Genomic DNA, 15,340 nt, shown 5'->3' with positions numbered 1-15,340 from the left:
GAGATTCTGAACAGAATATCCCGGAACATTGAGGCATTTCTGCAACTGCCTCACCTCTTTTTGTTCAGGAGATTATGTCGACAAAGGGAGCCTCCAGCCGGTTCTATACATGAAGAAGCCAAGCCTACTGTATCTTTAGAACCAAATTCAGCACTGGAGGAATTGCAGCTGACCAGGCATTGGAGGATCAGGCCAGATGCCTTTTGTTTGAAATGGGAGACTCCTGTTCTTAGTGAATGTGGACCTGTAGCCTTTGAGGATGGATTGATCATCCATCAAATGGACTGGACTCAGAAGGACAGAACCCTCCAGGTGATGCCATTGCTGAGCTTCCCGGAGCACTCTGCTGGAGGAGTGGGCTTTGGCCCCTGCCACAACATGTACATCAAACCTCAGGACTCTCGGGAATCTGCCCCAAAGTATCCAGCTGCCAACACAGCACCTGCCCCCCAGCCAAGGCACGGGAGCCCAACTCTAGCACAGCAGGATGCTCCAAGAGCTACCCTGGCCAGGCTGGCAGCTTTGTACAAAAGACAATTCGGCTTCTTCATAGTGCCTGTAGAGCCACAGATGGACATGTATGCCACACTTCCACCTGTTTCCATCTCTTTCAAGATTTTCGAAGTACTTACTCCCTTTTTCTTCCATGGGCTGGAAGTTTTACTGTCTGTCATTGTCATTTAACCACATCTCTTTTGTTTTCTTTTTGGGAGATACAGGAAAGGGCGTAATATTTCAGTGTTTTACCTTTAATCTCTCCAGTCCTAAGTAATAGCTTTCAGAGGCACACATGGAAGCTTTTGTAGGCAATACTTTCCCCTTCTGCTGCCACAGACATTGGCATCACCCTCAGTTAAGGCAGCTCAATGGTTAAAATCAGCTCTAACACCCTTTTTCTGGGGCTTTTTCCCTTCTTGTCCCACAGAAAGCACCTGCTCAAAGCAACAATTTCCCACCTGGTGCACCGAAGCCTTAGGAACTTGCTGATATGGACTAAGGGCAAGAAAATTGCTCTATTTGTTGAACTCCACGACAGCTGGTAATTGTGATAAAAAAATCCACCTCTTAATGTTAAGGGCTGTTCTGTGGAGTTAAAAAGTAGCAGGGTTTAAAATCTCATTACTACAAAGGCATGGCAGAGGAGAGAGCAAGCTGGCTGCCTAGTTGTATGGGACATGTCCACTTCACTGAAAATCCTAATTAATTACCATTTGGTAGGTCTCTTGAGTGTAAGGATCCATTAGATTAAAACCAAAATAGCAATAATCTTGGTAGGTAGCAACAATTTTATTTGTATGCATGCATTGCGCATAGGCGAACGGGAGTTCTGTGCTTGTACTTCCCGGTTTCTATAGGATTTTTCCCTGCACATTTGTTTAGGTCGAGGAACTTCTCTAGGACTGAATAGAAGACAATGTCTGGAATATCACTGTAAATGTAATGGACGGAGTAAATTGACAGCAGCTCCAACTAAATTACAGTTTAAAAGACAAGGGAAGGCTCAAGGGACATCAAACAAAGGAAACTCTAGCTGACCAGCGCTCAGGTAAAATTGAATTGGAAATGTTCCCTGACTGATTAACATAACAAAAGTCCCAGTGTTTAAAAAGAAAGTCATTCTGCAGAAATAAGAGGGGGGAAAAAAAGAAACTGATCTTCCTCCAAACATACAGCAGTTATCTTTAAAAATATACATTCAGTGAAAGATCTAAAATACTAGTATGAATAAGGAGTTCTTGAAGAGTTTTTTTAATGATGTCACTCAGAAACACATATAATTTTTTAATAGAAGAATATGATTTGAGAATTTCTCCACTTTCATTCGCCTAATGTATCACATATAAATAAGAGACATTCTACTCAAAGATTTTGAATTAGAATTTGGTAATAAATATAATTATAAATATATAAAAATAAATATAATAAATAAAATATAAAATATATATTTTTAAAGGACAAATAGAAAGGAAACTAAAAATGAAAATAAATGTGCACAATTTTATTTCTGCAGAACAGTGGTGTGAAAAAAGTTTTCCTTATGAAAATTTAACTATGGGGAAAATCACCAACTCTTATTTAACATACCTGTAGAGTAATAAGGGCGCTTCATATGTAACAAAGGTATTTTTATTAGTCTAATCTCCCGAATACATAAAAAACAGAGATAGATACTCGTGTTTAAAATCAGCATGTTTTCAGGAGCGTTCCCCTAGTTAGCCAAAAGACTTTTGTATTAATAGTGTACCTGCATGCTTGCAGCATGCATGCAGGAGCAAGCAGATCAAAGAGGTTCTTCATAGTGTTCATGACTTTCGGCGTCATACTTCAGGGAAAATCTTGTCTTGCCACCGTGTTGCCGCTAGGTGATTTTGTCTTATCATCCCAAATTACTGTGTGACGTGACACATTTCTTTGCTGCTTTGCTGGAGGTGAGGACCCCCTTGGAGGGAGCTGCCAGCAAACAAGACCCTCGGAGGCCAGAGGAAGCCTGAATACACCTCTCTTTTTTGTAAGGGTGATCCAGCATCCTCTCCACCCTGCCAGTTTTTGTGTTGTCTTGCCTCTCTGCCCGCCAGCCCTGGGGCAGGTAGGTCCCCTAAAAGTGCACGGAGCAAACCTTGCCCCAGCTTCCCGTCCTGCGGTCAGCACTGTGCCAACTGGTCTGTGCGGGGAAACGTGAGGGTCCGGTCACTTCGCTGCTGAAATAACAGATTGCAGTCTTTTTGTGGTATATTAGTTCTTGGGTGATGGGCGCTTTTTGAAGTCTGGATCTACAAATAGACCCAAGCCTGTGAAAAAACAGACTCAGAGCTTAATTTAGACTTATTAATGTCTCTTGCTTCTTAGTTATTGTTCGCAAATTTCTGGCTTACCCTGGATCCGAAATGCATCACCCCACCGAGAATGGTGTCGGGAGCAGGTCTCCAATAAATAGGCACAGCCAGAAGAATGAATATTCAGGAGAACATGAACTGGAGAGAGACTGTAAAAAGTGAAAGCTCACCATGCTTTGCTGAAATGTATCTAAGATAAAAAATGGAGGCCTAACAAGAACATTTCTTCTTATAGCACATGAAAATGTTCTGTTCTGTGAGACAGATAAAAAATAAAGAGATTAAGAATTATGACTAGCCAAGACAGGGGGATCTGTTGGATCTGTTAGCTTGTAGATTTTGTCTTTCCTCCTTGCGTGGCTTTACTGCTGCTGTATCTCCTTGTCCTCTCCAGTTCCTCCTAACCCTCTGGAAAATGTCAACCAACTTTCAAATCTGATACAGAGAACGTCCCCACAAGTTTCAAGACCTGGGTGTCAGCAGTGAGAGACTCCTTACTGACCTATCACTGGGTCAGGAGAGAGCGAGGATGGGGAGGACCACCACTGCGGCCTGCAGGGGACAGGCAGGGGACACAAATCTATAGAAATATAAGCTTCATTAGGTGCACTAGTCATAGGAATGCAGGTTTAATTAAATTAAATTACTCTTTAGTTCCTCTGTTCAATGAGTGGATGCCAAGGATAAGAGGCAGTTGTTGGAATAAAGGTGACTGGCACAACTCTAAACCCTCAAATTTCTTGGTCCCAGACCCCTGCTGCTTTTCCGGACAGGTGCAGCCTCCCACCAGCTCCAGCTGGCATCTGCCAGCCCAAGGTGGGTGTCTCACATACCCTCGGGTGTGCAAAGTGTCTCCCAGTGGGTGCATTTACACACATCCGAAGTGTTTCTTAGAAATGTTTCATGAACAGCTACTTCTGAAGGTACAAGATGGTGTTCAAATGATAGACTCACTGGTTCTCCTGTTTCATAAGGTGGTGAATCCTTCACATAAGTCACACGCACACCCACACACAGTCTCAGAGAAGCTTAATTTTCACTGCACATGATAGACTACAACTCTGTAGCCATATATTAGGCAACTGCATCTGCCACAGCCAAGAGGGTCATCTCCATCATGCCACGGCACTGAACAATCAAACTGCATACTAAAAGTAAACTTCAAAATACAAAATCTTCCTGTCTTCAAGAATATGTCTGCAGAATAAAAAAAAAAAAAAAACTAAAGGGACAGTTAATTAATAAATTGTACTTTGCTATTAAACTGTTAGTCAATAGAAAATGTGCTAAATAATATGCCTGGTGGGGCAAGTTCAAAAAAGTGTGTGTGGGAAAGAAGAGGGTGGGAGGGAGGATGTGGCTCTGTAGAACCAACACAAGACGCTCAAGAGAGGATTTGAAGCCATGTGTTTTCCATGAGATGTGCTTGAGCAGAGGACAAGATAGCAAAGGCAAGAGTTTCAAGCAGGTTTACTGTGCATGTGTTACACAGGTGACTAGGTGATATAGCCTTAAACCTGGATAATTCTGGAAAATGGCTTTCACACCAAAGCTTTGAATAAAATGCTTATTTCATAAACAGCTACAATTGTAGTACGTGATGTAATGGTTTCATCTAAAGAATAAGAGGAAACCTTCTGTTTTTTTTTTTTTTAAAATATTGTCCTGAAATACCATTTTGAAATGAGTTCTCTCTCAGACTTTCACACAGCATTTAGCTGGAAATATCCAGCCATGTTTGATCTCTGGCTACCTCTTCTGTTTTCCGGAAATATTTTCCCCAGTCTAGAAAAATGTCCCCGTTTGGTATCCACAGAATTTCTTTGAACTGTCTTCATGCAGACAAATCTTTCCAGTGCCCAATTTGGTGACATGGCTCAGGACAGCTCTGTGGCACTTCTAGCCTGCCCTTCATTGCACTGTTTTCCTTTTCTGACCCTACTTTTAGCAAAGCTGGCAAGCAAAGGGAGTCTGAATTATCGCCATTTTATTTTGGACGATGTTTTTCATGGAGGGGAACGTGGTGGGTGCTTCTGCTGACTTTTTGTCCTTTGGATGCTTTCAAATACAGACACTGTGACTGCACAGGCATCCAGTAAGCCTGTAAACACTTGCACAGCAGAGCTAAACAATGAAATAGTTCAGACATCAATCACCCTCCTTAATTATGCATTTTCTTCACAAATGCACATTCTTTTCTGTTGCTTGCAGAGGATGGCATGTGGGAAATACAGGGAAGACACTGGGAGATCGGTGTTAAGATGAGATCTGTTTGCCACCACCGCCTGGCTCATCACATCTGTGTTGGAGGTATCATTTACCTTTAACAGCAGTGTATTTTAGAAAGTCTTAATTCACTTCTGTCAGGCAATCAGATTGTTGCAAAATATATAAATTCTATATACAAATACCATCAGATGATGCAGCAGGCAATCACTGTGGTAATTAATCCCACATTTTTGTAGTTGAAGTAACAATTCTCATTTCAGGATAGAGTTTGAGTAAGAAGAGCCTATCTATATCTGTAAATGAATGATATCATTATTTTGGGAAATGAAAGTTTAAGCTCTGTAAAACATACAATCCCATGGAGATCTCAGCAGAGGAACTTGTACGTGCAGGTGTTTAATGTGATAAGGTACGTTACCATTTATCTGTGTACTTGCAGACAAATATTAACATAGTCATGAATTAAGCTTTTAATCCCTTTTATTATAAATTGAATATCTTTATTTTAACAAACATCAACAATGCACATTATTGTGCTCCAAACTATTCATTACTATTCCCCACAGTGTACCATTACATGATACGCCATAATACATGTGTTAATATAATGCCAAGCATCTGCTTGAGTATTCCATAGTATATTTCATTCTCTCCCTCTCTCTCTTTTTGTTTAAACAAAGAGGCAATCTCACAAAAGACACTTTTTATATAGGAAACCACAGAGTCATTCAGCCTCACGCTGGAGAAGGACAGTAACGCAGTACGTGCCATTTTCTGATGATTCAGGCCCTAGTTCCAAGTCTTCAGATTCCTTGACAGCAAGAAACGGTCTTGGGAGCAAGGAGAAGGAAGAGGGAGACGTGAGGAGGTGGATTTCACTGATAGTGCTCCAAAATGACGTGCAAGTCATTTGTCACTGATGGCCAGGTGACTTTCCTTAGAGCTGCTGGTGCTGGCACCTGGAGGGAGTGGTGTTTACTCAAACAAGTAACGCCATTAACTTCAGAATTAACTCCTCAGGAAAATTAGTTTCAGCCAAAAAAAAACCCAAACCAACAGCCAAACAAACCAACAAACCCAACAACAAAACTCCAAGCAGGTGGAAAAATAACACCACCAGAACTGGGATGAAGAAAATGGAGCAGCGGGACCATGTTTTTGGTTTATATCCCATAACACCTGCCAGTCATTTCCTAAGACAGCTGACAATAACGAGAATGACACGGACTTGCTATGTGACCTTCTTTAAATAAGCCAGGGGGTAGTTTAATAGAGCTGCACAGTGCACAAAAGTGGAAAAAAAAAAGACTTTCTTTACTCCTTGGATATAAATCCAAGGAAGTCAATGGAATCAAAAGACATAATCAGAGTTTCATGGGGGAAAGGGTAGAAGGGAAGGGGAAGGGGAAGGGGAAGGGGAAGGGGAAGGGGAAGGGGAAGGGGAAGGGGAAGGGGAAGGGGCGGGGAGGAGAGGAGCAGTGTTCAAACTATAGTATGGAACAAGAATTATAAGAAAAATGAAATAATCCATACTGCATTTTGATCATGGCCTGCGTTTCAGTCTCCACAGAAAGTCTGATGCTGAAAATATTATATTAGTAGCAACCCTTGGTGGCTGCAGTTCCTCTGTGACTCAAAACACCAACTGCAGTCTTGCAGCTATTTTGCTTGCAGAGGGATTAAAAAAACCCCACTTGGAGTCAACAAAAACATCCAAGCAGCATTACTGCCGTCACAGAAAGTGGTGCATTTCTGTCTAAGCAGCTAGCTAGCTTGCTTGTTTTCATTTTTGTAACAACTGTTTTTCTTCTAGTCAAGACTGTTAACAAAAATGACTAATGATTGTTACATTAAATGAAAGGTTGTTGTTCCAAAGACATTATCCCAGAGATCTCGTCAATTACTCTAAAGGAATTCTGCTGAAAACATATTCCAATAGTTCAAATAAATTGTAGCTAAGCAGGAAGAAAAGGGAAAATGGATGATGGTATATGGCTTATGTTTTAAAAGCTGTACATTGAGTTTAAACAATTCAGTGTAATCTTCATTATCCCACAAAAAGCCTTTTTGATTGTTTTATTCCTTCAAATGTGCCCTATTTAAATATTTTTCAAGCTTTACATATGGTATCTATGTTATTAGCTCTGTAAAGTGTTTACATGAAGTCTCAAAATGCAATCCTCAAGGCACTGTAATTTACAGAGAAGCTAACACTGTCATAATAACATCTTTATCCTACAACAGATCAGAGCTTAAAGTAATATTGTGAAGTAAAACAAATCCCATTAAAGAAAACAGAACTACCAGCAATAAAATTACCGTATGCCGAATCACCCTTGTGAGAGCATTGTGGAAGCCAGGCTGCGACGGGGCGCTGAAGGAGAACGATAAAGCGAACGGTGGGGTTGGGGACTGAACAGCTGATGGACCTGGTCAGAAGTTAAATACAGATCCTTTCACCTCTAAGTCACAGGGGAGAATGGAGCCAGAGTCCTATACATACTAATTAAAGCTTTCCGGTGGCTTCTGCAGAACAAGTCAATGGTCACACAAAGTCCAGGACTTAACGAGTAGGTATGTATTTTCTGCATTACAAGGAGCAAACCTCCACCACAATAAACAGCAACACTGAGCAAATACAGAACTTCGTTCCTGGAACTGCTAATCAGCTGTGCTCAAACTGCAACATTTTAAAGATTTGTTGAGTTTCATTAACAAATAAAGCACCCGCCCCAGCAATAAAGCACCACAACTAACAGCGCAGGGGAATCATCAGGTTAGTATGCTTGTCGGAAATACCTGGCACAAACCCATGGCTGTAGCAGCAGGGTATTATCATTTTGGGGGAATTAATGGCATTTGCAGTCTATTTTCTGCTGTGTAGTTGCATCACTTCTAAGGGGGCACTAACACTGTCTACCTATCACCCTGCCCATTCTGTGAATTGCTGTCATTTTTATCACCTCAGGCTGGCTAACTGCGTTGTTCACTGCACCCTCTATTTACGAAATAAATAAATATTTTTCACTAAATTGGGAAGAATTTGGAAAGAAAAAGATGTTTTTAAGTATAAACAACAGTGACTTTATGACAACCACTGCCATTTACTTAGGACTTCAGACCAGCTTTTTAATATGTTTATAATGTGTCCTCTTAGTTCTTCAAAGGTATTTTTTCTGATTTAAGAGGCAAAGCAAAGCCCATCTGGCTTGAAAACTACAGGTTTCTCATTTTTAAATAGTTTCTTTCCCTTCCTTGAAATGTTGAAATTTTTGATGAATGTGTCCTCTGAAAATTAGAAACAGAATGTGGCCATATTTTTAAAAATTAAGTAGGCTAAGGTGGTTCCTTGAAGAAAGAAATGCCACATTTTCTGTTTTGCATCAATCCAAGCACTTTGACAATATATTATGAGCAACAAATTTATGATCATGCTCAACTACCTCAGATATAACTCTCTCACATACTGAACCAACTAAAGAGCCCTCTCCAAGCCTTGTGACATTATTAAATTTTCTCCATTTTCTGTATCTAGGAAACCCCTCAGACACAGATATTACCATGGTCAAACAGCCTTTGAGATGAGGAAAACAATGATATGTGTCTCCAAAAAAAAACCCAAACCACAGCAGACAAAAAACCCACTTAGCCAATTCCCTTCTCTACCCATTTCTCTACATGTAAAGATAAGAAACAGACAAAAAAATGCTAACGTATTGCTTTTAATATTAGAAACTGAATGAGATCATAGCTTTGGGATAATCATAAGGATGAAAGTTGTAGATATTCATAGAAAATTTTTCCTCCTTCTGCCAGTGTTTCCAAACTTTTGTATTCCTCCAGCATCAATATAGAAACAGGCTAACTTACAAAGCCTTCATGTTTAAATCATTCTTTTGGAATCCACACACCCCCCCAGCTGATGGATAACAAATACAAAGGCTGGAAATAAGCTCTCTCCTGTCAAACTGAACCCAAAGACATGGAGTGTATCAGACCAGGACCATGGAAGGAGTCAATTTCAAACAAATAAAACCATTTTACACTGAAAGAAAACTTTCATGACCACATGATATAGTTACATAGTCCTACAATAAAAATGAATATTCTAGTGCAACAGTATTATATATTCGTAGGGAGGAATACATTAATCCTTTGTGTACATATGCTAAATAGCTGTGGCAATCCTGCAATTACCCACTGGAAAACAAGACTCTACCGTATCACAAGTACCCTGTAAGGTCCTTGCTGCAATTCCTGACGCAGCACGAATGTGCCTGTGCATGTGCCAAGGACGAGATCACCCTGTGAAATGCCAGTCCAGGGGTACTGAGGTCCCAAGGCACCCTTCAGAGCACACTCTAACCAGGAGGGCACAAAAGAAAGCCCAAGCTCTTTCTCCCTCTTTACAAGGGACGAAACACAAAACCGTCAAACGAATTTTAAAGCAAAAAAATCACCATTAATTCACCGGACCAGTAGTTCCAAATTTTTTTCCCATTCATGGACCTTCAAAACTCCTTTAGCAGAGACTGATTCAAACTCCTTCACATGTGTAGATTGTTACCGAATATAATATCAGATTACTTTTTTTTAAATATTTTTTTTTTGTTCCCTGAAGAAGTAGCTCTAAATTTACCAGGGAGCCACAGACCTGAAGTTAAAAGCAAACTGAAAACCATAATACTTGTGCTATTCAGCACACAGAAAGCCACTGGATTCTTCATCAGGGCCTTCATTTTTGGGCCCAAGCAAAGATATGAAAGATACCCAGTTTTGATCTAACAAGCCACTAAACCCCCATAAATCTTTCACTAGTAGATAATTATCACAATTAAAAAAATACATTATTTACCTCTGGTCTAAGCCTATTTAAGCTGAGCTTCCAGCTACCTAAACTATTCATGCTTTCTCCTGATAATTTAAATTGCCTTCTTTGAAAGATCTTCCCTCCGTCTCATATAGGCACCATACATCCACAGCATAAAGAAGATCTAGACCAGTAATTCAAAAGGACAATAATTGTACTTACAGGAGTGTCAAGAGGAAGTCAATATGGGTTAGGTTATCTTGACATTACTATAACAAAATTATCATTATTCCCTTTTTCTATTACTGTGATGTCAAGAGGAAACCACCAACACTGGAGCAGTAAGGTGAAAATTGCTGAAATAGCACATGGCAAAACACAGACACCCCAAGCCCAGTTTAAAGATGCTAAACAAGGCAGGTGAGGCAACTAATATTAACTTCATTTTACAGAGTGAGAACTCAAGGACACTAAGATCTTGTGAATGCCTCACAGACAGTCTAAGAGTCCCAGGACTTCCCAAGCCTCTTAAATCTTATCCTGTTGTGTTAAGACAAATTCTTCTCAAGTTACTCTCTGATTTATTTTCTCAAACTTATCGCTCTAAAATTTTAGCAAAATAATGTTTGCAATTCATTCTTGATTGTCACTCAGATATGAGTAGTTTGTTGTGAAAATATTCTATGTTCAAAAGTCCAGCTTACTTTGAAGACTCTTCTACGTAATGTAGCTCTTGGCCATTATTGGGGTAGCAAACAGAGACCATGGAAGCTCTGCAGCTAGACAGGGAAAAGCCCTAATTCCAAACACCATATTAATGAGACAAAAATTATAAATTTGGCATTACAAATCACTCCTCTGTGCCACTTGTCACATCTTAACTAGAAGTATCCTGAACTTTCCATTTGCAAAATGACATTCAAACATGAACTAATTAATCCTGAATTGGCTCCCTGATGTGAAGAAGTAGTGTAAGAAGTTATTATAGTTCCTTTGTTGATGGAGGAAACTGCGACAGAAGTGAGGAACCTCAATGCCTAGCATGACAGAGCAGGTTGAGGTTAGGTGGCATGATTCCTGGGGCTGCGTACAGAGAGGTTTACAGCGTGATGTTTCCACTACAGAGACTTTCTGAATGACACACCAACAGAATTAGGCCCATTTTAGAACAGAAAAAGCTGTATTTATTTTTTTTATTTTAAACAACATAGAATAGGAAAAAAAAAACGGTTCACCAAAATGGAATAGGATGATGCGTACAATGTACTTTGCCATAGGAAGGTGTGTGCTGTGTTTAACTTAAAAAATCTCATAGGTCTCCTAGAGCCAAAGTGTATTTGTAAATTATAAACTATCTAAACAGTCTTATACATTAATAAATAAAAAGACTTTAGGCCATGCTCATATTAAACTACAACTGTGCCATCAGTAAATGAAAATCAATTGAAATCAATTTAGCTGGGATAAAAAGTCCCCTTCCCCTGCTGCAGCTCATCTGCTGTGCTAACAGCTCCCAGTGATGAAACAGGTGCTTGTAAATTAATTAGCCTACTGAAACACACCTTAAAATGAATTTCCCAGAACACCCTGGCAGTGAGCCATCCTGGTCCCACGAGCTGATCAGTGTTCTGTAAATATTGAGATTTGATAAAGTAAACGCTACTCTGGCAGCAGATGGTTCGGAATGCTCTGTTGACATTGCCTGCGATTACTTGGATATGAAGACTTTGCTTCTCATAGACCTCCTTTGGGAGCCACTGGAGGACTTGATCCCCTCTCCAGCTATTTGCCTTCTAATTGAAAATCCTTATTCCCAGATGGAGCATAATGCTGCTGCTTCAGGCATCTAGCTCTGCACTGCTTGACTGTTGATACATGGGTAATTGCTTTCAGTAATGCAGGTTAAATGTGACATTTAGTGCTTAATAAAAATTATCAAGGCCAAAGCCGTTTATCATTCTTACACTTGGGCTGTCAGTTCTAAAGGAATTTTCAATTCATTTGAATGCTTGCTGAAGAGGCGAGCAGCTCCTCCCTGGCAGAGGGGGAGAGGCTGGAACCAAACTTGGGCATTTTCCTGCTTTATTTCTAAGATTTGTTTGCTAACAAGACCTCTTTAAAATCAACCCATCAAACATAGCAACTATCTGCCTTTGTACTTAGTATGTTCATGAATAGTATACAATCAGCAGCCGCTGCGTGCACAAAGCACGTAGACCAGATGCACCACGCTGCACCTTCTGCGGGTGGCTGGAAGCTGGAAGTTATTCCTCTTGTAGCATCGCAAAGAAATGAACCTGAAAGGAAATGGACACTGCTGAATCGAGTCATTTCAACCTCAAAGTGTTTGAAAAGGAAGGAGGTAGGCACAGCAGCTCCGCTTCACTGAGAGCATTTGGGACAGTCGCTGAAGTGCTTTGTTGTTGGTTTGTTTTGGTTTTTTTTTTTTTTAAAAAGATGATCATCCTACTGGGGCAAACAGGCTAATATTCTCATTATGGCTTAGTGACTTGGTAAGGGAGCAATGCTGCAGTCTGCAACACTTGGAAAGAACAGATTTAAAATGAGGGTAGGCTGAAATCTGCTGACTGAGCAGTAAGAGTGCAGTCACACCCCTGCTTTCCACTCTCACCATCAGAGGTTTTCAGACATGATCTTTGGGGAGGGTTTAAAAATCTCTGAGTTTTAGCCATCATTCCAGGCAGGCCAATGTTTAGATCGTTCCTTCTCCCAAAAGTTTCTTTTCTAGTTTAGAGATGAAGCCTTGCTTCTTCTAACTCCTGCCACATTTTTCCAGAGAGCTGAAACAAGTAGCTACCTAACTGACCAAAACCCTTCTCCAAAACCCTGGATTTTTAAGACATCTCTTGCTAGACTTTGTAGCAATCTACAGGGAGAGAAGTGCACTGACCTTTGTGCATCAGCCAGTTTGGGAGTACAGGGGCACAGGAAAGTTTAAAAGGAGATCGTCAGTTGGAGTGGCACACCCAGCTGCATCCTTCAGCTACCATGAACCTTTGTTAATATCTTTCTGTAAATCTCTTTTGTCCCTCACGTCCTGAACAGTCTCCAGAGAAGCTCTTACCTGCCTAAGGTAAGAGTGATCACGGAGTCTCCCACCAGTATTACAATGTCTGTTCTCAGAGAACTTCACCTTAACACACGGCACAACTAAATCTGATCTAGGTTTGAATAAAGAGGCACAGGCATTGTTACTCACAACAGGGCAGTCAAGCACAACCCCTGTTTCATATTTGAAAATTTTGCTGTAGAAATAATGTTTTTTAACAGTAACAATCACAAAACCCAGAAAATAAATCCATGTTGTGGGAGTATGCAACTTTATCTTTGCACTTCACGTAATTTGGAGGATGCCTTCAGACACAGTATCTGTGGATCTGTTGTGATATATTATCACTTTTAATGACTAAAGCAAACCTAGGCATACTGGTGAGTTGGATGGCAGAAAGCCAAGTAAAGAAAGTAATAATAGTAATTGAGGAAACTGAAGAAAAAAAATCTCTAAATGCTGTCACAGATGGTATTAACTTCAAGGCCATAACCTGACCCTGAGCGTGCAGTTTTCATAAGTTCCAGCTTCTCCTTTTAGAAGAAGCTTTTATTTTTCTCCTGGCTTAATTCATTCTGTAAAGCTCAGGCTTCCTTCTCTACGTCTCCGTTACAACCAGTAACTCATTTTCTTAGTTTCCACAATTCAGTGCCTCTCATATTTTATTCTTCATGTTAATTAGATAAAGTTTGCCTCATCAGAGAAAACATAAGAATTTTGAGCTCACCTATGCCTTAGAACAAACCTTGTGAAACTGAATTTCTCCCCTTTTGAGAAACCTGACCTGGATGCCTATCAGACAGCCCACGCAGGGAGCCTGGTAAGTCAAAGCAGAAGACTCATTTCAGCTAAATATAGCATCTAAAGAAAGTAACTTCTTCTGGTAGACACCTGAGGAGATGTGACTAACTTCCACTCCAACCACCTCTTTTTCCAGAAGTAACCAGAAGGATGTCCATTTGGTTTTACGGTCCATAATCGGGTGCCAAACCCCTTCATTTGTAGTAAGCTTCTAGTGCAGGTTTCTGCATGGGGATTCTGCACAGCCAAAACATGTACAGTGCCTCCAGTCAGCCTTGTCCTGTTCTCCAGGAGTACCTCACAGCTTGGCACCCTCACATACATGCCTACATCTGGAGTTGCCTATTCTCAACCACCACAGAAGAATACCGGCTATTGAAGCATTCAGGAAAAACATAGGAATAATTATTTGCCGTTCTGATACAGAAGAGAAAGAACCTCTGCCATGTTGCCCGTACAGAAGTCCAGGACAGATTCTAAATTTAGAGAGGTATCATATGGATCTCTCAGCACTCCTGCTGTTACCTACTACACTTCCTAAATTATAAGGATTGAATTTAGCAGAAGGTTATTTGCTGTAGACACTTTGCTCTTTTTCCTCTGTGCTAGAATACCATTTATTAGGAACTCCTCTGGGGAAAATAACTTTTAAAAAAATATAGTGGATGCTAAGTAACTTAATGGATAATAAAATGCCTTGCGCTTCTGGGACTGCTATTTAAAGACCGACCTGATGTTTTATGTAAAATAAGTATTGCAGTCTTGGGACCTCACCCTGCATTTCTGTAGGATTGACTATAGGTAAAGTACTTCTTCCCCAATAAGAGCACATGTTTCTAGGAGTCATTAACAAGCTCCCACAGGACAAGTGGCCTTTCTTGCCACCAGCCCCCCCCCCCAAAAAAAAAGTGGGAGTTACTAGGTAAAGAATAGTAAAAAGAAAATCGGCAATGAAATTGAATGCCTCTTCACCACATAGGCAGTGGTGCTAGAGTACAGACTCAATTAGTAGCAGTGCAAACAATTTTGTATAAAAAAAATAGCTTTTTGTCCTTTCACCTACAGTATGAAAATTTGCCAATTAACCAGTTCTAGTGCATATATTCTATTGCATATAAGCTCATTTATGACTCGAGTAGGCTGTTCATCTGCTGTATTCTGCCTTGGCATAGGATGCTATAAATTCCTCCAGCACTGATGTCAAAGAGTGTTTTTACAAGGACTTCAACTATCTTCAGAAACAGTTGAAAACGAGCTGCACGGAAATTGAAGCAGCAAGCTACACAGCGCATATTGTCCACGCCTGTGAGAAGTGATGCAATTAACAGAGAAGTACTGGCTCAAACCTTCCAAAGTGTCTGAGGACATCTATGTTCAAAACTAAAGCTGTACAAGAGCTGGAAGCACCAAAGATGAGGAGCACTTTGTCCCTGAGAAGGAGCCCTCATACTGTTCTCCAGATAACTGCATAGAGGGCATTATCCTGTGTAAAGACAGCTGTAACTAACCGTAAATATCGGGGTGGAAGCTCATGGCCAAGAAGGATTCAGGGGAGGAAACAAAGGGTACAAAACTTATGTATGCTACTAGGTACGC

The sequence above is a fragment of the Chroicocephalus ridibundus genome, chromosome 1 (genome assembly GCF_963924245.1).
Source record: "Chroicocephalus ridibundus chromosome 1, bChrRid1.1, whole genome shotgun sequence".
Classification (NCBI taxonomy): domain Eukaryota; kingdom Metazoa; phylum Chordata; class Aves; order Charadriiformes; family Laridae; genus Chroicocephalus; species Chroicocephalus ridibundus.
Note: the sequence above shows the minus strand (reverse complement) of the source record.